Here is a 22,803-nt window from a genome sequence, read left to right on the forward strand (position 1 = left end):
TCTTGTACATGGTTTAAAGGCAATTTGTCCAAGTGGTCTCTAAAATATTTTATTAATCCATGCATTAACAATAGTGTTCAACTTTCTTAGGCACTTTAATCTAACCTGATCATTTAAAAGAAAACAAAACTGTATCTAGTATGCCAGGAGGCCTTTTTAGAAATGGTCATGAAAATGGGTATGAATTGGCCATGCTCTGTCTTTCTCTTTTGGAAAATCTTTTTCTACTTTAAAACTGTATCATTGTATTTCTATTTGGGGGTGTCTGATAACCAGAATGTGATCAAATTTCTGCAAGATCCTTCCTCAAGTTAGGTTTCTGTGCTCACAGTATTTGGGCTTTCCCCGTAACAATCAATGCTGTTGCTTTCTCACCCTCACTCCTTAAACTATAACTCAGACGGTTCTTTAACCAGAACCCTTGTTATCTCTTCCTGATTCTTTCTGCCTCTGTCTGAGTCGTCTTCTCATTCTGAGTGTTCGTACGTAAAGCCTGTTGAATAGTAGTGATGTGGACTAGAGCAACAGAAGTTTTTGTTGTTTTTATTTATTGACACCAAAGGGAACTGACTGTGATCGCTTCGTGCTTGGTCCAGCGCCACCCCTCCACAGAGTACAAAGCTGGAGTGGATTGGTACTTCCTGAGCACTTAGGTTACATTATTTATCAGGAAGTCCCACCAAGGAAATAATATCCTGAGACATATTATGAAAGAAGCTTCCTTTTACAAACTTAAAAAAGAAAGAAACCCCAACTCCAGTTTGCTACAAATTGAGCTAAAGCAGAACAATCCCCTTTCTCCTCTCCTACACCTATTTTCTATCATGGAGATCTCATTTCTAAGTATTTCTCAGAAAATAATGTAATCTCTGGGTCAAAGTCAGATCATTGCAATTTGATTTTACTGAAAATGTTCCAACATGAATGCTCTAGTTACATGAGAATAAAAACAGAATCTAGTTAGAGTATAACAATGCGGGGAGTGATTTTTCTTGAATACAGTACACTGTTCGGTATTTTTCCACTTACTCTTCTGAGAGGCTTCACTCGTCATTCCATCCGTGCCTGTGTCTTTGAAATGCAGCTGATGTCCTGACAGGCAGGATTCTGAAAGCCCATGAGATTTTAGGGTATCACATCCCCTATGAGTCCCCGTCTTCAGAATTGAAAGAATATTTATTAAAGTTGCAAATGAAAATAAATTTAAAGTTTTAAGGTTTATTCATGCAACCACAATAATTTTTAATCGATTCATGTACCAAATTTCAAGTATTATCCCGTTTTGATGACCACAGAGATGTCCTTTCTTCTCTTAACCCCCTTGCCCAAACCAGAAAACACCAAGACTGTTTGCTAAGTTGTGTCTCCGTTCTTGCTGTACCTCACGTCTTACCACAGGGCTTTTGACTCATCAAGGAACAAAGTTAGAGATGGTAGAATTACCATGAACTGTGGTATTATCATTTGTTTTGGGTACAGTTCTAAATGGGATTGTCTACTTAATTTCTCTTTCTGATAGTTTGTTGTTAGTGCATAGAAATGCAACAGATTTTTAATTATTGATTTGTATCCTGCAACTTTACTGAATTCATTTATTAGTTTTAACAATTTTTTAGTGAAGTCTTTTGGGTTTTCTGTATCTAAGATCATAAAATCTACGAACAGATAATTTTATTTCTTTCTTTCAATTTGTGTGCCTTTTATTTCTTTTTCTTGCCTAATTGCTATGGCTAGGACTTCCAGTACTGTCTTTAATAAAAGTGGCAAGAGTGGGCATTCTTATCTTATTCCTAATCTTAGAGGAGAGGCTTTAACTTTTGACCGTTGAGTATGATGTTAGCTGGTAGCTGTTGGCTTGTCATATATAGCCTTTATTATGTTGAGGAACATTCCTTGTACACCTAATTTGTTGTGAGTTTTTGTCATGAAAGGATGTTGAATTTTCTCAGTTGCTTTTTCTGCATCTATTGAAGTGTTCATATGGTTTTTATCCTTCATTCTGTTAATATGGTGTAGCACATTGATTGATTTGCGTGTGTTGGTACATCCTTGCATCCCGGGGTAAATCCCTCTTGATCATGGTGTATGATTGCTTTAGTGTGCTCTTGAATTTGGTTTGCTAGGCTTTTGTTGAGGATTTTGAGGTAACTATACGGTACACTGAAATAAGACACTGATGAAAGAAACTGAAGACACAAATAAATAGAAAGATATCTCGTGTTCTTGAATTGGAAGAACTGATATTATTAAAACATCCTTACTACTCAAAGAGATCTACAGATTAAATGCAATTCCTATCAAAATTTCAATGAAATTTTCTACACAAATAGAAAAGATTATCCTAAAATTCATACAGAATCAGCGTAAATTTTAAGGTCCCTAGGATTTCCAGAATGGTAAATGAGCTTGGCTTCAACTTAAAGTCACAAGCTGTATTAGCCCCGTACAGGAGAGTCAGCCTGTCCTTTGAATGGCTGTGAAAGGCTTGGATGGCGTCTTCTCACGTAAGGCTGTTTAGTCTACATTGATAATCTGCTGTTTAGTGTGGCCACCTTCAGTGATTCTCTTCGCCAGATCTTCTGGAGAACTTGCTGCAGCTTCTCCGTCAGCGCTTGCTGCTTTGCCTTGCACTTTTGTGTTATGGAGACGGCTTCTTTCCGTAAGCCTCATGAACCAGCCTCTGCTAGCTTTAGACTTTTCTTCTGCAGCTTCCTCACCTCTCTCAGCCTTCATAGAATTGAAGAGAGTTAGGGCCTTGCTCTGGATTAGGCTCTGGCTTAAGGGAATGTGGTGACTGGTTTGATCTTCTATCCAGACCACTAAAGCTGTCTCCCTATCAGCAATAAGGCTGTTTCATTTTCTTGTCATTTGTGTGTTCATCGAAGTAGCACTTTTAATTTCTTTGAAGAACTTTTTCTTTGGATTTACGACTTAGCTAACCGTTTGACGCAAAAGGCCTAGCATTTGGCCTATCTCAGCTTTCAACATACCTCCCTCACTAAACGTAATCATTTCTTGCTTTTGATGTAAAGTGAGACACATGTTACTCTTCCTTTCAGTTGAACACTTAGAGGCTATTTTAGGGTTATTAATTGGCCTAATTTCAGTATTGTTGTGTCTTGGGGAATAGGAAGGCCTGAGGAGAGGGAGAGAGATGGAGGAATGACTGGTCAGTGGAGCAGTCAGAGCACACACAGTATTTATCAATTAAGTTCACTGTATTACATGAGCACGGTCTGTGGCGCCCCTAAACAATTACAATAGTAACATCAAAAATCACTGATCAAAGGTCACCATAACAAATATAATAGTAATGATGAAAAAGTTTGAAATGTTGCATGAATTACCAAAATGTGACACAGAGACACGAAGTGAGCAAATGATGTTGGAAAAATGCTCCATAGACACACTTGCTCCATACAGGGTTGCCACAAACCTTCACTTTGTGAAAAAATGCAACACCTGTGAAGTGCAGTAAAGCAGAGCGCAATAAAACGAAGTATGCCTGTATATTTTGCTGCTGTTGGATGGCATGTTCTGTACATGTTGTTAGATCAATTTGGTGTAAGGTGTAGTTCAAGTCCATTATTTTCTTAGTGATTTTCTCTCTGGATGATATCTGTTGTTGAAAGTAGGGTATTGAACTCTGCTACCATTATTGTATTGCTGTTTCTGACTTCCCATGTGTTAATAATTATTTAATATATTTAGGTGTTCTGATATGGGGTATGTATATATGTATATATTTGTAATTGTTGTATCCTCTTGATGAATTGATTCCTTTGTCTTTATATAATGACCTTCCTTTGTCTCTTGTTACAACTTTTGACTGAAATTCTATTTTGCCTTATATTAAGTATACATAAGTATATTACGTATAGCTACCCCTACTCTCTTTTGGTTTCCATTTGCATGGAATGTCTTTGCCGTGTCTCCAGTTTTAGCCTATGACTGTCTTACAGCTTAAGTTAGTCCCTGTAGGCAGCGTATAGTTGGGTCTTATTTTTTTTTTATCCTCAGCCACTTTTGTGTCTTTTAATTAGAGAATTTAAACCATTTACCTTTATGGTAATTATTGATAGATAAAGACTATCACCATTTTGTTACTTGTTCTCTGATTGTTTCTTTCTTCTGTTGTTGTCTTTCTTTTTGAATTGATGATTTTTATAGTGGTATGCTTGGATTCTTACTCTTTATCTTTAGTGTATCTGTTGTAAGTTTTTGCTTTATGATTTCCATGAGGCTTTCGTAGTACAACTTAGGATAGTCTCTTTTAAGCTGATAACTAGTTAACTTTAATTGCATAAGAGATTCTACACATTGACTTGCCCCCCACCACATTTTATATTGTTGATGTCATAATTTACATCTTTTTATATTATGTGTCCATTAACAAACTATTGTAGCTATAAGTTATTTTCAGTACTTATGTCTTTTAACCTATATGCTAGAGTTGAAAGTGGTTGACACACCACCATTGCAGTATTGGAGTATTTTGAATTTGACTACGGTAGTCCCCCCTTATCCATGGGGGATACATTCTGAGACCCCCAGTGGATGCCTGAAACTGTGAATAGAACCAAACCCTATATGTACTGTTTTTTTTTTTTATTGAGGTCATAATAGTTTATAACATTGTGAAATTTCAGGTGTATATTATTTGTCAGTCACCATGTGTATGTGCCCCTTTACCCCTTATGCCCATTCCCCAACCCCCTTTCCCTCTGGTAACCACTAATCTGTTGTCTTCATCCATGTGTTTGTCTTCCACATATGAGTGAAATGATATGGTATTTCTCTTTCTCTGTCTGGCTTATTTCACTTAACATAATACCCTCAAGTTCCATCTATGCTGTTGCAAATGGGACAATTTTGTCTTTTTTTTTTTTTAAAGATTTTTTTTTTTTTCCTTTTTCTCCCCAAAGACCCCCAGTACATAGTTGTATATTCTTAGTTGTGGGTCCTTCTAGTTGTGGCATGTGGGATGCCACCTCAGCATGGCTCGATGAGTGGTGCCATGTCTGTGCCCAGGGTTTGAACCGACAAAACACTGGGTCACCTGCAGTGGAGCGTGCGAACTTAACCACTAGGCCAGGAGGCCAGCTCCCAATTTTGTCTTTTTTATGGCTGAGTAGTATTCCGTTGTGTACATATATCTGTTCTTTACAGATCTTCTTTATCCATTCCTCAGTGGATGGGCACTTAGGTTTCTTCCACGTCTTGGCTATTGTGAATAATGCTGCTGTGAACATAGGGGTGCGTAAGTCTCTGAATTGTTGATTTCATGTTCTTTGGATAAAGACCCAGTAGTGGAATAGCTGAGTCATTTTGTATTTCTGTTTTTAATTTTTTGAGCAATCTCCATACTGTTTCCCATAGTGGCTGCACCAGTTTGCACTCCCACCAGCAGCGTATGAAGGTTCCCTTTTTCCACGTCCTTTCAAATATTTGTTGTTTTTGTCTTGCTAATTATAGTCATTCTAACAGGTATAAGGTGATATCTCACTGTAGTTTTGATTTGCATTTCCCTGATAATTAGTGATGTTGAACATCTTTTCACGTGCCTGTTGGCCACCTGTAAATCTTCTTTGGAAAAATGTCTGTTCATATCCTCTGTGCATTTTTTGAGCATGTTTGCTTTTTTGTTGTTGTGTTGTATGGGTTCTTTATTTTGGAGATTAACCCCTTGTCGGATATATGATTTGCAAATACTTTCTCCCAGTTGTTGGGTTGTCTTTCCGTTTTATTCATGGTTTCCTTTGCCTTGCACAAGCCCTTTAGTCTAATGAAGTCCCATCTGTTTATTTTTCTTTTGTTTCCCTTGCCCGAATAGACATGGTATTGGAAAAGACTTTTTTAAGACTGATGTCAAAGAGTGTACTGCCTGTATTTTTTTCCAGGAGTTCTGTGGTTTCACGTCTTACCTTTAAATCTTTGATCCGTTTTGAGTTAATTTTTGTGTGTGGTGAAACATAAGGGTCTGGTTTCATTCCTTTGTGTGTGGCTTTCCAGTTTTCCCAACATGATTTATTGAAGAGACTTTCCTTTCTCCAGTGTATGTTCTTGGCTCCTTTGTTGAAGATTACCTGTCCGTAGATGTGTGGTTTTATTTCTGGGCTTTCAGTTCTGTTCCATTGATCTGTGTGTGTGTTTTCCTATTAGTACCATGCTGTTTTGATTACTATATCTTTGTGGTATATTTTAAAGTCAGGGATTGTGATGCCTCCAGATTTGATCTTTTTTCTCAGAATTGCTTTAGCTATTTGAGGTCTTTTGTTGCCCCCTATGAATTTCAGGATTCGTTTTTCTATTTCCGTGATGAATGTCACTGGGATTCTGATTGGGATTGCATTGAATCTGTTGATTGCTTTAGATAGTATGGACATTTTAACCATGTTTATTCTTCCAATCCGTGTGCATAGAATATATTTCCATTTCTTTGTCATCCTTGATTTCTTTCAATAACATTTTAGAGTTTTCAGTGTATCAGTCTTTCATCTCCTTGGTTAAATTTATTCCTAGACGTTTTAGTCTTTTTGTTGCGATTATAAATGGGATTGTATTCTGAAGTTCTCTCTCTGTTAGTTCGTTATTAGAGTATAGAAATGCAACCGATTTTTAAAAGTTGATTTTGTACCCAGCAACTTTGCTGTAGTTGATTATTTCTAATAGCTTTCCAGTGGATTCTTTAGCATTTTCTATCTATAAGATCATGTCGTCTACAGAGTTTCACTTCTTCCTTACCAGTTTGGACTCCTTTTATTTCTTTCTTTTGCCAAATTGCTCTGGCCAAAACCTCCAGTACTATGTTGAGTAAGAGTGGCAAGTGTGGGCACCCTTGTCTTGTTCCTGCTCTCAGAGGGATGGCTTTCAGTTTTCCCCATTGAGCATAATGTTGGCTGTAGGCTTGTCATATATGGACTTTATTATGTTGAGGTACTTTCTTTTTTTTTTTTTTTGAGGAAGTTTAGCCCTGAGCTAACTACTGCCAGTTTTGCTCTTTTTTCTGAGGAAGACTGGCCCTGACTTAACATCCACACCCGTCTTCGTCTACTTTATACATGGGACGCCTACCACAGCATGGTTTTTGCCAAGCGGTGCCATGTCCGCACCTGGAATCTGAACCGGTGAACCCCGGGCCACCGAGAAGCGGAACGTATGAACTTAACCGCTGCACCACTGGGCTGGCCCCCTCTGTTGAGGTACTTTCCTTCCATACTTACTTTGTTGAGACTTTTTATCATAAATGTATGTTGGATCTTGTCACATGCTTCCTCAGCATCTATTGAGATGATCATGTGGTTTGTATTCCTCATTTTGTTGATGTGGTGTATCACATTGATTGATTTCTGGAAGCTGAACCATCCCTGGGTCTCTGGTGTAAATCCCACTTGATCATGTATGTATGTATGTATGTATGTATGTTTGGATGATCCTTTTGATATATTCCTGTAGTCAGTTTCCTAATATTTTGTTGAGGATTTTTGCATCTATGGTCATCGGTGATATTGGCCTGTAATTTTCCTTCTTTGTGTTGTCCTTGTCTGGCTTTGGGATTGGGGTGATGTTGGCCTCATAAAATGTGTTAGGAAGTGTTCTGTCTTCTTCAAGTTTTTGGAATAGTTTGAGAAAGATAGGTACTAAATCTTCTTTGAATGTTTGGTAGAATTCTCCAGAGAAGCTGTCTGGTCCTGGACTTTTATTTTTTGGGAGTTTTTGATTACTGTTTCAGTCTCTTTACTTGTTACTGGTCTATTCAGATTCTCCATTTCTTCTTGGTTCAGTTTTTGGAGGTTGTATAAATCTAAGAATTTATCCATTTCTTCTAGATTGTCCCATTTGTTGGCATTTAGTTTTTCATTTTGTTCTCTTATAATCCTTTGTATTTCTGTGTTATCCATTGTAATTTCTCCTTTTTCATTTCTAATTTCATTTATTTGAACCTTCTCTGTTTTTTTCTTAGTAAGTCTGGCTAAGGGCTTGTCAGTTTTGTTTATCTTCTCAAAGAACCAGCTCTTAGTTTCATTGGTCCTTTCTACTGTTTTTGTGGTTTCAATTTCATTTATTTCTGCTGTAATTTTTATTATTTCCCTCTTTCTACTGACTTTGGGCTTTGATTGTTCTTCTTTTTCTAATTCTGTTACGTGTACCTTGAGATTGCTTATTTGAGATTTTTCTTGTTTGTTAAGTTGGTCCTGTATTGCTGTGAATTTCCCTCTTAGTCACGTTTTTGCTGCATCCCATATGTGTTGGTCTGGTGTATTTTAATTGTCATTTGTCTCTAGATGTTTTTTTATTTATCCTTTAATTTCATCAATGATTCATTGGCTGTTCAGTAACCTGTTGGTCAGTCTCTACATATTTGTCATGTCCCAGCGTTTTTCTTGTAGTTGATTTCTAGTTTCACAGCATTATGGTCTGAAAAGATGCTTCATATGATTTCAATCTCGTTAAATTTATTGAAGCTTGCCCTGTTTCCCAACATAATGGTCTCTCTTTGAGAATGTTCTGTACCCATTTGAGAAGAAGGTATATTCTGCTGATTTTGGATGGAGTGTTCTCTATATACCTAAGTCCATCTGGTGTAGTTTTTCGTTTAGTTCCACTATTTCCTTGTTGACTTTCTGTTTGGATGATCTATCCATTGATGAAAGTGCAGTGTTAAGGTTCCCTACTATTATTGTGTTGCTGTTAATATCTCCTTTTAGGTCAGTTAATAGTTGCTTTATGTACTTTGGTGCTCCTATGTTAGGTGCATATATATTTATAAGTGTTATGTCCTCTTGGTGGAGTGTCCCTTTTATATTTGTATACTGCCCCTTTTGTCTCTCATTGTCTTTTTTTTATCTTGAAGTCTGCTTTGTCTGATATAGGTGTAGCAACACCTCCTTTCTTCCATTTGCCAGTAGCTTGGAGTATGGTCTTCTATCCCTTCACTCTAAGCCTTCAGAGTGTCTTTAGAGTTGAGATGTGTTTCCTGGAGGCAGCATATTTTGGGGTCTTGTTTTTTAATCCATCGAGTCACTCTGTCTTTTGATTGGGGAATTCAGTCCGTTTAACTTTAGAGTGATTATTGATACATGAGTGCTCAGTGCTGCCATTTACTCACCTGTTTTCCAGTTGTTCTGTATGTCCCTTATTTTTGTCCTGTGTATTTTGGAATGAGAGTTGAGTTTGGTGGTGCTCTATGATGGTTTTCTCTTTATTTATGATTTGTGTCTCTGTTCTGATTTTCTGTTTAGTCATTACTGTGAGGTTGGTATAAAAGATCTTGTTGATGAGATAGTCTCTTTTCTGATAGCTTCTCGTTCCCTTAGTGTAAGCAGTTTCCATCTCTTTCCTCTTCCCCTTCTAAGTTGTTGTTGTCATAACTTATTCCGTTTTGTGTTGTGAGTTTGTGGTTAAAATGAAGTGATTATATTCTTGATATTTTCCTTCCCTTTATCTTTAATGACATAATTATGTGTTTGCCAACCTGTTCTGAAAGAGAGTTAGAATTTTCTGATTTTGTCTGTGTGTCTATCTCCTTGCTTTAGGCTTTGTAAACCCTTTCTTTTTTTTCAGTTGTGAGTGCCTTCTTGATCGTTTCCTGTGAAGGGGGGATCTTGTGGTGATGAGCTCCCTCAGGTTTTGTTTATCTGGGGAAGTTTTTATTTCTCCATCATATCTGAAGGATATTTTTACTGGATAGAGTATTCATGGCTGAAGGTTTTGTCTTTCAGAATTTTGAATATATCCTTCCACCCTCTCCTAGACTCTTAAGTTTTCTGCTGAGAAATCCTCTGAAAGCCTGACAGGAGTAACATTTTAGGTTATTTTCTTCTGCTTTCCTGCCCTTAATATTTTTTCTTTGTCATTTGCTTTTGCCGGTTTTCCTAATGTATGCCTTGGAGAAGGACTTTATACATTGATGTAATTAGGAGTTCTGTTAGCTTCATTTATATGTAATTCCAGCTCCTTCCCCAGGTTTGGGAAGTGCTCAGCTATTCTTTCTTTGACCAAGCTCTCTGCTCCTTTCGCCCCCTCTTCTCCCTCTATAATACCTTCAATCATTATGTTGCATCTCCTAATTTGTCAGATATTGCTCAGAGATTTTATTCGTATCTTTTTAGTCTCAGTTCTCTCTCCTCCATGTGAAGCATTTCTATATTCCTGTCTTCAAAATTGTTAATTCTGTCCTCCATAATATCAGCACTGTTATTTATGGACTCCAGGCTTTTCTTTATCTCATTGATTGTGTTTTTCATCAACAACATTTCTGATTGGTTTTTCCTTATAGTTTCAAGCCGTTTTGTGAAGAATTCCCTCTCTTCATGAATTTTGTTCCTGATTTCATTGTGCTGTCTTTCTGAGTTCTCTTGTTACTCATTGAGTTTTTTTATGACAGCTATTTTAAATTGTCTGTCATTTAGATTGTAGTTTTCTGTGCCTTCAGGATTGATTTCTGGGCATTTGTCTTTTTTTTCTTATCATCTGTAGTATTAATATACCTCTTCATACTATTTGATGATGGGGATTTGTGCCTTAGCATAGATTCCACCTGTTGCCACTGGAAGGGGAGGCAGGAGTTGTGTGTTCTGAGCCTGCGACGATCCCTCTCCACTGTGGTGTCCGAGCCTGGTCCACTCATGGGGACTGCAGTGGCACTGTGGGCTCTCCCACCAAATGGGAAAGTGATCATGTGGGGGCTCAAGGCTGCCACCTCTGTCCCACCAAAATGCCGTTCCCCCCTTCAGGGCTGCAGTGGTACCCTGGGCATTCACAGCAGCTGAGAACTTGTCCACCTGGGCCTGCAGATCTGCCACCATCTCCTAGGGTCACAGCAGCCATTGTGCTTGGTGGGCATGGCCTGGCCTCCCCACTGGGTCCAAGGTTGAGCCCCTCCCTGGGACCATGGCAGCACTGTGGGCTCTCCCACTGGACAAGAAAGCCATCACCTGGGGGCTCAGGCCTGCGGCCACCTGCTCCCACAGTCCTGCTGAGATGTGCTCCTCCCTTCGGGGCCGCAGCAGTACTATGGATATTCACAGCAGCTGGGAGCTCATTCCCCTGGGCCTGCAGATCTACTGCCATTTCCTAGGTTGCACCAGCCATTGTGCTTGGTGGGCGTGACCTCCCCACTCTGTCCGAGCCTGGGCCACTCCCTGGGAGTGCGAAAGTACTCTGGGCCCTCCCACCAGACAGGAAAGTGATCACACGGTTGCTCAGGGCTGCTGTCACTTGTTCATGCAGTTGTGCGAAGGCATGCTGCCACCCCTGGGGCCACAGTGGTGTTATGGGCACTTCAGTGCCAGAAGAGCAGTTGCAAGTGTGTACAGGGCTGGCAGGGGGCTGGAGAGGGCTCATCTGTCTCCACCACCCTCCTGGGGGTAGTCCATCCCCCTTCAGATGTATAGCTGTACAGGTCTCTCAGCCACCCTGATGTACTGTGTGGGTATCTTCTGCTTATCAGTGAATGTCCATTTAGTTGTAGTTTGAAGGGGAAGAGACAATGGGAACAGCTCACTCCGCCGTGTTGCTGACGTCTCTCCTACTGTGTTTCTCTGTGCATACATACCTGTGATAAAGTTTAATTTATAAATGAGGCACAGTAAGAGATTACTAACAATAATCATAATAGTTGATAAAAGTTATGTGACTATGGTCTCTCTGTCAAAGTGTCTTATTGTACTGTACTCACCCTTGTTCTTGGGATGATGTGAGACGATACAGTGCCTCTGTGATGAGGTGACGTGAGGTGAAAGACGTAGGCAATGTGATGTAGTGTTAGGCTGCTATTGGCCTTCTGACAATACCTCAGAACGAGGCTCGTCAGGCCCTGATGATGACTATGGTTGGATGTCAGGAGCAGACAGTGTAGGTGGTTGGGGATCATTGATAGTTGCAAGTTTGTTTTGCAAAATCTTTTGGAAGAACATTGTAATTGGAAACTGTCATCTCTTTCTTTTTGACTCATCGAAGTGTTGCTGCAGAGGTGGTAATCCTTCGGTGATCATGTGGGTGACTTTAATGCTGCATTACATCTGAGAATCATATTCCATAGTTTTATCCTTTAATGTCTGTACAATTGGAAAACTTCAGCAATTTCGGTAACGTCCCTGTTGCTGGTTCTGCTTCAGTTTCTTCTTCATTCTTCTCTTCCTTTGCAGATGACTCAACAAATTCTTCCCATTCCTCATTTGTTAATAATTCTCGATGGCCTTCAGTGTGTTCTTCCACTTCTTCATCAAGCATGTCAGCAATTCCCTCTCCACTAACTTCTTGCTGCATGAATGATTTTCCTAACTTCTCTGTTGATGCCTGGGAAGCTTTTCAAATAATTGATGACTTCACTCCATATGTTTTTCCAGGAGGCATTTACAGTTTCTGATTTTAATTCATCCGTTACAGCTTTCATGAATGTCACTGAATCAGCAGTAATGAATGATTTCCAGCACTGCACTATATCCAGATTATGGTCTACATCAATTGCTGATTGAATGCGATCAAATACTAGGCAAGTTATGTGGCCTTGACAAACCAAATGGTGCCCTGGTCAAGGGGCTAAAACAATGAGGTTGTGTTTGGAGGTAAAAATAGAACCTCAACGTTTTAATTTTCGTAGCAAACAGATTTGGGATGGCCAGGTGCATTGTCTATTATTAATAGAACTTTAAATTCCAACCCTCTTCTTCCAAGTGTTGTTTTCACTGCTGGGATGAAGCGTTGGTGGAACAATTTCATAAATGAGATGGCTGTCACCCACATTTTCTGATTATATTGCCAGAACACAGGCAGATAATTTTGCTTTTTAGAGTGCACGAGTTCTCCACTGTGTACGCTACACCTGGCTTTGTCATATGCCCCACAGTGTTGCCACATAGTACTAGAGTTAATCTGTCAGTCCATGTTTTATGCCATTGATGCCTCCTTTATATTTTTATGAATGTAGATTCTACTGGCATCTTCTTCCAGAGGAGCCTAGTTTTATCACAATTGAAGACTTGCTTTCAATGGTATTCTTTCTCCTTAATTAATTTCTTCAACTCTGCTGGAAATGTGGCAGCAGCTTCTTCATTGACAGAAGCAGCCTCTCTAATAATTTTTATGTTTTTCACTCTAAACCTTTTCCTGAATCTGCGTAACCATCCCTTACTTGTCGTAAGTGGCTAGGTGTCACTCGTTTCAGGGGACTTGTTGCTGAAGCCTTCGTATGGGCTCAGTGCTTTCTGGTGCAACACTTTGTTGTCAGTCGGCACACATTTTATGTTCATGTCTTCCACCCATAAATTTAATGTCTCTTCCATCTTAACTAAGCATTTATCATTCAGTGTCGCTGTACCTTTTGTACTTTGAGGCACAACAGCAAAACTAGTATGAATTTCTTTTTGCTTCTTCTGAATTTCAGGTGGGACAGAGTTGGACGGCACAAGAATTTGTCTCACTACTCAGAACAGTGTGCAATTTAAACCTTACAAATTGTTTATTTCTGGAATTTTTTTGGCAGGGGGTGAAGATTGGCCCTGAGCTAACAACTGTGCCCATCTTCCTCTATTTTGTATGTGGGATGCCAGCCACAGCATGGCTTGGTAAGCAGTGCGTAGGTCCATCACCTGGGATCCAAACTGGCAAACCCGGGGCCACCAGAGCAGAGTGTGCAGATTTCACTGCTGGAATTTTTCCATCCCTGGCCCCTGGAATTTTTCATTTAATCGTCAGGCCACGGGTAACTGAAACTGCAGAAAGCAAAACCACACATGAGGAGGGACTACAGTATGTATTTAGCTTTACCAGTGAGTTTTATACTTTCGTAAGTTTGCATGTTACTACTTAGTGTCCTTTCATTTCAGTGTGAAGAACTCCCTTTACCATTTCTTGTAAGGGTGGTCTATTGATGATAAATCCCTCAGCTTTTGTTTGTCTGGGAAAGTCTTCATCTCTCCCCGTCTTCTGAAGGACAGCTTTGCAGGGTGGAGTATTCTTGGGTGGCAGTTTTTCTTTGAGCACTTGGACTGTGTCATTCCACTCTCTCCCGGTCTGCAAGCTTTCTGCTAAGAAGTCGCCGTGTTGGGTTCCATTATGTGTGTTGAGTCTTTTTTCTCTTTTGCTGCTCTCAAAAGTCTGTCTTTGTCTTTGGATTTTGAGAGTTTCATTATAATGTGTCTCAGTAAAGATCTTCTTGAGTTAAATCTGTTTGGGGACCTTTGGGTTTCATATACCTGGATGATCCATATGTCTCCCCAGATTTTTGCAAGTTTTCATCCATATTATTACTTTAAATGATTTTCTGTCCCTTTCTTCTCCTTCTTTGACACTCATAATGTGAATATTTTTTTGCTTGATGGTGCACCGTAGTTCACATAGGTTTTCTTCACTCTTTTTCATTCATAATTCTTTTTGCCTCTTATTGTATGGTGTTAACAATCTGTCTTGGACTGGCCCCATGGCTAAGTGGTTAAGTTCATGCACTCCATTTCGGTGTCCCGGGGTTTCGCCAGTTTATATCCTGGGCACAGACATGGCATTGCTCATCAGGCCATGCTGAGGTGGTGTCCCACATAGCACAACTGGAGACACTGGCAACTAGAATATAAAGTTATGTACTGAGGGTACATGGGGGAGAAGAAGGAGGGAAAAATGAAGATTGATGACAGATGTTAGCTCAAGTGCCAATCTTTAAACAAACAAACAAACAAAAATGCTGTCGTTAAATTCATGAATTCTTTCTTCTGCTCATGCAGCCTGTTGTTGAAGCTCTCTCTTGCACTTTTCATTTCATTCATTGTATTCTTCACCTCCAGAGTTTCTGTTTGGTTCTTTTTTATGATTCTAAGACTTTGTTGAACTTCGTGTTTTGTGCATGTGTTGTTTTCCTGAGTTGATAGAGTTGACTCACTGTGTTCTCTTGAATTTCATGGAACTTCTTTAAAATAGTTATTTTGAGTTCTTTTTCGGGTAACTTGCAGAGTTCCACTTCTTTGGGATCAGTTGCTGGAAAATGATTGCGTCCCTTTTGTGATGTCATTTTGTCTTGCTTTTTGGGTTTCTAGTGACTCTGTGTCAATGTCTGAACATATGAGAGAGACATCACCTCTTGCAGCCTTTTCAGACTTGCCTTGGGGTAAGACTATCACTTGAAGGTAGCTGTCTGGGTGCCAGATGAGTGGGGTCCATCTCTGGTTCCGGGGAGCGCACAGCAGCATAGTGCCCATACAGCTCTGTTAGCTGAGGTCAATGTCAGCAAAGGCTGTGGGAATCTTTGGTGGTCAAGAATGTGGAGGACCTGTTGTTGGCAGTGGAGGCTATGGCCATTCGAGGACTTGCTGGTGAAGGTGGCTGGAGTCCTCCTGCTCTCCTTTGTTGCCCATGGGAGGAAGTTCTAGTTGAGGGGATCTCACTTGGCACCAGGTTGTTGTGCTGATACTCAGGTTGGCAGTGGAGCACTGGTCCAGTAGAACTACCATGGCACCAGGGGCCTGGGGCATAGGTACGCTTGCCATGATTGTGGCGTCAGTGCTTGATGTGCTGGCATTGGAAATGTGCTGTGGAACCAGGGTCTGGGTCTAGGGCTCAGTACAGTGACTTGGGCCCCCAGGGCAAGGGGATGCAGCAGCAACACAGACCTCGGGATCAGGGTGCTGCGGTGCCATGGAGGCAGGGGGCAGCATCATCATGCCCTGGGGATGATGTATCAAGGTTCTGACTCTGAACCCAGGGTGCAGATGCAGAGCAACAGCAGCTTGGCCTCAGTTATGCTGGATCAAAGCCTCAAGTGAGGAACCAGCAGGGGAACACAGAGCTGCAGCAGCACAGCCTGGGGATGGCAGGTCAGTGCCTGGACTTAGGACCCAGGGGGTGGGGCACAGAGAAGTAGCGGCAGCAGCACAGCCCCTATGATGGAAGATGAAAGCCCTGACTTAGGACTCAGGAGGCAGATCAGGGCAATAGTAGCATTCCCTGGTGATGGCTTGTGAGTGTTGCAACTTGGTACCCAGTGGGTAGATGCAGAAGAGCAGCATCATGGCCCCAGTGATGGCCCATGAAAGCCACACGTCAGGATGCAGAGGCGAGGGTGCAGAGCAGCAGCACTGCAGCCTTGGTAATGGCAGGTCAAAGTCATGACTTTGGCCCCAAGGGTGGGACACAGAGCAGGGGCAGCTCTGGTTCCACAGGTCAGAAGGCACTCTAATGCCAATCATGGAGAGCAGAGTCCTGCAGCACCTAGGGCCCCTGGGGGCAGACCTCACTGCCATGGCAGCTCCAGTGCTGGGGAGGAGACACTGCAGTGGGGACCTTGAGTAGCTGTGTCAGCTGGTCCAGCATTGGTGAAGACTGTCTGTGCTCCTCGTAGCAAAGGCTGCAAACGTCCATGGCAGGGACAAGGATTGCTGGGTCCTCTTGTTCTCCTTTTCCCATGGGATGAAATCCCTCTGAGGGGACCCCTCTTGTCCTTTATTTGCTCTGGACAGGGGGATGGGGTGATACAGGTAAAATGCTCCCTAAACTTTCCTGTGTGGCCATTGTTAGTTTTTGAGTTCTGCAGGGTTTCTGTTGCTGCTTTGTTGTAGTCTGGAGCTTTCCAACAGCTATTTTCATTGGCTTGTAGTTTCTTGTTTCTAGTTTTTGTGGGGAAGATGAATGCTGACACCGCTTAGGCTGTCATCTTGCCAGATATTTTTCAGAAAACTTTTTTACATTGATGTACTTAGGAGTTCTATCTTCTTCTTTCACTTGTAATTCCATCTTGTTCCCAAGATTTGGAAACATCTCAGCTATTATTTCTTTGAACAAGCTTTCGGCTCCATTTTCCTCTTCTCACTCTGGAATACCTAAAATCCGTATGTTGCATTTCCTAATTGAGTCAGAGATTTCTGGGAGCATTTCTTCATTTCTTTTTAGTCTTAGTTCTCTCTCCTCCTCCATCTGAAGCATTTCTTTATTTCTGTCCTCTAAATTACTAATTCAGTTCTCCATCATATCAACTCTATTGATTAGGGAGTCCAGAGTGTTCTTTATCTCATCCGTTGTATTTTTTATCTCCAACATTTCTGATTGGTTCTTTATAGTTTCCATCTCTTTTGTGAAGAAGTTCCTGATTTCATTGACTTGTCTTTCTATGTTTTCTTGTAACTCACTGAGTTATTTTATGATAGCTGTTTTGAATTCTCTGTCATTTAGATTATAAATTTCTGTGCCTTCAGTATTGGTTTTTTGGTACTTGTCATTTTCCTTCTGGTCTGGATGTTAAATATACTTTTTCATACTGCTGGGTGGTGTGGATTTGTGCCTCTGCACAGTGATAGTATCTGCTCGCAGCTCCCACCTGCTGCCACTAGGTGTGGGTGTGGAGCTCTATATTCTGAGCCCAACACAGTCCACAGCTCCCGCACTCCAGCCACTGACTGATTTTCTCTCTGTGCAGCACTTAGGCCAGCTGCTGGTCTCAGGTACCAGGCGAGGAGTGGGGTGCTTTCTTTCACTGGGCTATCCTCCCAGGCACTGACTGCTTTTCTGTCTGTGTGGACACTCTGGCTGACCACTGAGCTGTAGTGCTGGGTCGGGAGAGGAGCACTTCCTTCAACCTGTGGGATCCCAGGCTGTTCTTGCTGGGCCCTCACTATCTGCTCTCCTGAGGTGCTGGTCTTAAGAATACACTCCCTTAGTAGCTTCGCCTCCTGTGTGTGGGGCTTTCCCACAGGCTGTGAGGGAACTTGGACAGCAATGGTTTTCCCATGGAGGGTTGCCCCTCCGTCTTTTCTCTCACAGTCATGCACAGTCCCGGGATCGCTGCTATTCATGAGGAAAAGATGATTCCCCTTACCCCCTTCCACTTCCTCCGGGGGCTCCAGCACCTCCATCTTCAGATGTATGGCTCTGTGGGTCTCTCACACATCTTTTGTGTTGTTTGAATGCCCTCTCTTAGTGTATGAGTGTCCTTTTAGTTGTATCTTAGAGGGGAGAGTGTAAGAGGAGAGCTTACTGTGCCATGATGCTCAGGAAAGTTTCTTAAAGTGTGTGTGAGGGGGTGAGGCAGCCTAGGGGCCATGAATTATTAGAATTTAAGGTCTGGGGCACAACTGAGGCACACTTTCAGGGTCTGTTTGGCAGACTGGAATCTGAAAAGGAGTTTTTTGAGGAGACCATCATCTCTTGTTAAACTGGGTATCTGGGACCTAATAAAGACATGAAAGTTCTGTTGAACACCTTTTCCAAAGGCCCAGCATTGTGTACAGTAGCTCCCCCTTACTCATGGTGGATACATTCCCAGACCCCTAGTGGATGTCTGAGACCCTGGACAGTGCTGAATCCTATGTATACTGTTTTCCGCTATACATACATAACCAAACTTAGTGGGTCCCTCTCTTGGTGATTGTGGAGCTGACAAGCACAACCATGGCGGAAGTGGGTGAAGAAAAGTTTTATTGCCTGCACAAGCAATGGAGAATACTGGGGATAACTCTGGAAGCAGCATCTCCCCGATCTCAGTGCTGTTGGAGACTTTATACAAAAGAGAGTGGAGGGTCAGGGTTTATTTGCATAACAGCTTTTAACAACTCTAACAACTATGTTCTTTTACGGTGCATGTATACATGTTATCACATATATGGCATGACTTAAAAATGGTTGGACCCTCACAGAGGAGGGGATTTTAAGATGCTAATCAGTTAAGGTAATTTTAGGACATTAGTTCCGACCAGTTTGCAGGAGTCTTTTTGCACTCTTGTGATTTCTCTGCAAAACAGCAACATCTGCAAAACAGGGACAGCAACCTCTGCAAAAGAGAACATAGTTTCTTTTTGTCTGAAAAATACTTGGCCGATTATGTTAGTTGATGACCAGACCCTCAGTAACCCTTTGTTAAGCTGATTCCCTGGTCACAGAATCCCCCTTGATATATTTTACTCCTCATTCTTGAGGGACTAGGGACGGCATTCAGTCTTCTGTGACTGCTTCCTGCTGGTTGCGGTGGTTGTCAGGGGAGTTTCAGGGGTAAAACTCTTCCTGCTGCCAGGCTAAGGTCAGTTTCGGGGCTGTCTGAGAAGTTTTGTAATGGTTGATACCGTCACGTAACTATGACTTGTAACTTGAACTTTTCTCATCAAGAGCTGATAAACTTAACTGGCATATTAAAGATGGATGTGCCAAAAATTGAAAGGAATAGGAGAAGTACAGAGGGGCCTATCAAAGGCAGGAGCCAGGCTGGGGAGGGAGTGGCCTTTTCTCACATTGTCCCATATCTTGCTGGCTGTACTGACCTTTTGGTTAAAGGTGTGTAGCTGTGCAGCCTGGTCAAATATTTCTTTAATAATTACTTCTTATTTCCCCTGAAGTGTTTCCCCATGTGCAGCCTCAGGTTTTAGTTATGACGCACATGCTTCCTTCCTCTCCATGCAGGTAATCCAAGGTTATTCTGTTATCCAGCACCACATTCACCAGTGACTCTAAGGTTATTTGTATGTTTTGGAGTAATTTTCCTGTATTCTTGGCCAGTGTTTCAAGAGATTTAGTTCTGTTCCTTAGGGTCAGTTCATGGTATCTGAGTCCTCCCCAGGGAGCAGCCAGTCCAGCTGTCAGCCTTATTGCTGAGAGGAGCAATCCACTAGCGCTTTTTCCTCTGGGCTGGTGTTGGATATGGTTGTATATTCTGATTCCTGTGGGACCTCGCATTCCCGTTGTACATTGTTCCATGTGTTGTACATTATCTAAGCATGGATGAGCTACTGCGAGCAGCAGAGAAAGGAAAACCGCCGAAGGGGATGATAGGGAGCTGTGGTGTGGTGCCCCACAGAGGAAGGCATATGTTGGGGGTGCGCAGGCCCATGGGGGCGTGGTACTGTCATGCCAATTGAGTAATGTAATGCCCCAACCAGGGGTATTATCTCTGCAACAAGGAGATAACAGTCCCTTATGAGTTAAGTTATAGTTGATGGGGCCTGTGGCTGCCTTCCAGCTACCCTAGGAGACAGGTAAGCAAGCCTCCAGTATCCAGCGGGCTTTTGTATCCCTGTCCAAACTTTGCACTGGTTTTGATTATTTCCCCTCTGGCTTTTTCCACCCCTTTCACTTTCAGAGCATCAGGGAGTTTCATTTGGGCTTCAGGATTGGGTACTAGTAACATTAAAAGTGAGAGGGTATATAGAGGAGTGGGTTATGTTGCCTTCCGCTGGTGAGCATTGATAACAGGTTTCACTGAAGTGCAGTTTAGATACGCTATCTACTCATGGTTGATGTCATTTGCTACTGGGGCAAGATTTACACGTTTTAGGTTTTCAGCTGAGGGGCCTGATTCCACTGCAGTAGGTGGGGGACCACTAAAAGACCGAGGGTCCTTCAGAGAGGCTGTGGCCGAGTGGTTAAGTTTGTGTACTCCACTTTGGTGGCCCAGGCTTTTGCCGGTTTGGATCCTGGGCACGGACATGGCACCGCTCATCAGGCCATGCTGAGGTTGCGTCCCACACAGCACAACCAGAAGGACCTACAACTAGAGTATACCCCTGTATACCGAGTGGCTTTGAGAAGAAGCAGCGCAAAGAAAAAAAAAGAAAATTGGCAACAGTCGGCTCAGGTGCCAATCTATTTAAAAAAAAAAAAGACGACGTGGAGTTCAGACAATAGAGCCGAGTTACAGGAGGAGTGCCTCCACCCTTTGGGCAGCGGGCACAGTTTCATCAACAAGTAGAAAGTTAACGAGGCACAAGTGAAGAGGACAAAAACCGTAGGGCAGCCAGCAGATCCAGGCGTTACTTTGCTTCGCCACCCTTCTTGAAGGGAACTTCAGCTCTGATATTGGTTTGCAGGAATAGGAGTCCATGGGAATGGGGAACAGTCTCTGGCTCTTGAGTTTGCTTAACCTGAGTATGGTGGATCCAGGGGGTCACATCTTGCAGTTTAAGAGAAGAGTGAGTGGTTAGCAAAAGCAGATAAGGTCCTGTCCAAATGGATTCAAGCTGGTCCTGGGGGGACCCAGACGTCCAGGTTTTCAGGTACACCCACTCCCCTGGCTCACAGGGATTAAGCTTTATTCCTGTAGGGGAAGGGAGGTCCAGATGGATGTGTTTTTGAAGGTTCGACATCACCTGCCCCACGTTAATTATGCGCTTTACAGCTGGTTCGATCTCTTTGTCCAGGGTGCATTGTTGAGCCTGTATCACCTGGAAAAGCCCTTCCATAGAGTACCTCAAAAGCTCTTAGCTTAACCTTCCCTTGGGAGCAGCCCTGATGCATCAGGGCAGTGGGCAAGAGCTGCAGCCCGTTGTCGTGGGCCTCTTGGCACAGCTTGGCCAAAGTGACCTTCAGGGTGTGGTCGGTTCTTTCAGTTTTCCCTGAAGATCGAGGTCTCCAGGCTATGTGCGATTTGCATTGTATTCCCAGTGTTCCAGGAACTCTGGCAACTTCTCTTGATATGAAGGTGTTGCAGGGCTCAGAGCAAGAAGGGCCCTGATGGGGCCCAGAGCCCAGGAGTGAGTTCTTGGGCACCCGCAGGAAAGAATTCAAGTGAGAGCCAAAGAATAAGACAAAGACAGTTTTATTAAGCAATTAAGCAGGACGTAGGTAAGAGAAAGGCACAGGCTACAGAGAGCCTGGGCTGTCTGGGAAAGCAGGGAGAGTAGCCTCAAAGAGGGGTTCTCTAAGGGGTTCTAGAGAGGGGTGGTGAGTAAGGCACTGGGGATTGGATCTTGGGATGCGTGATCAGCTGGCTGATTGCTTCTGGAGCTGAGTGTTCAGTGTGTCCCTCTGTCGATGGGGTTTCAGCAGGTGTGGACAGGCTGCTGGTGTGCTCTCCGTTACAGGATGTGTGGCCGACTTCAGGAGGATATCACGTCCTTCATGTGCAGACTCCTTCAACCTAGGCCCCCACCTCGCCCACCAAGATGCCGCCAAGACCTAGGCAGTCCAGACCTTGGGATGATTTCTTTTATCAGGCCATTCATCACTTCCCCTGATTTTTCTGTTCTGCAAGGAAAGGCTCCCACCCATCCAGGAACGGTGTGTACAGAACCCGAGAGATACCTAAGCCCTCCAGGTGCCGTTGGCGTAACCGTCAAGTCCACCAGCCAGCCAGTCTGCCCCCGGCTGGGTTCCCCTGGACTGTACGGCTCTTGCCGGGGGTGGTATTGGTGGCCTGGTGTGTACATTGTTTTGTCGGCCGTGTACCCATTGCTCTGTTAATGTGTCTATTTCCTTTAAGCCCAGAGTTTTTATTCTGCCAGAAGCCAATTACACAGTTTCTTTCCCATGGTGAGTGGAATTGTGAGCGACCTTTCTCATGGTCCAGGCTGTGTCTCTGAGTAGCCAGACCTTTCCCTTGCTGTCCATCACCAGCTTCCTTGAGAGAGGAGAGGTTTGGAAACTTGCCCTCTCACCTTCCTCTCTTTCTTCTGGGGTGTTTTTGGGGTGAATTCATAGAGGGGTCGAGAGGGAATGAGGGCCGGTTGGAGAACCTGCTGTGTGAAGGCTGCTCCTGTGGCCGCTGCATCAGCCGAGTGATTTCCCAGACCCGCCTCCGACTCCCGCTTCTGACGTCCTCAGCAGTCGAGAGCTGTGGCCTCCATGGTTCACTGACTGCCGAATTAGACTGAGAACCTCCCTTCCTTGTTTAATTTCTTTACTGTCGGCTGACAACAGACCTGTTTCTTTCCACATGGCCCCGTGAGCATGACTAACAGAGAAGGCGTATTTGGAATCAGTCTAGATGGTCACAGTTTTCCCTTTTCCCAGTTCTGAGGCTCTTGTCAGGGCAGGAAGTCCTGCCTTGCGTGCTGATGTTCCTGGGGAGCGCGCCCTTGCTTCTCTAGTGGCGGAGGGAAACCACGGCACAGCCTG

At 42.8% G+C, this 22,803-nt stretch overlaps 1 long non-coding RNA gene across 1 annotated transcript in view; it reads left to right on the top strand.

The window, feature by feature from the left end:
* Window positions 1-6,856: 6,856 nt before the first annotated feature.
* Window positions 6,857-22,803, top strand: part of LOC139075687 (uncharacterized) — a 38,215-nt gene continuing 22,268 nt past the window's right edge. The window contains exon 1 of the long non-coding RNA XR_011526332.1: window positions 6,857-7,202. This is a non-coding gene — a long non-coding RNA (uncharacterized lncRNA). The remainder of the gene's footprint in view (window positions 7,203-22,803) is intronic.

This window comes from Equus przewalskii, chromosome 14, assembly GCF_037783145.1.
Source record: "Equus przewalskii isolate Varuska chromosome 14, EquPr2, whole genome shotgun sequence".
Lineage (NCBI taxonomy): Eukaryota > Metazoa > Chordata > Mammalia > Perissodactyla > Equidae > Equus > Equus przewalskii.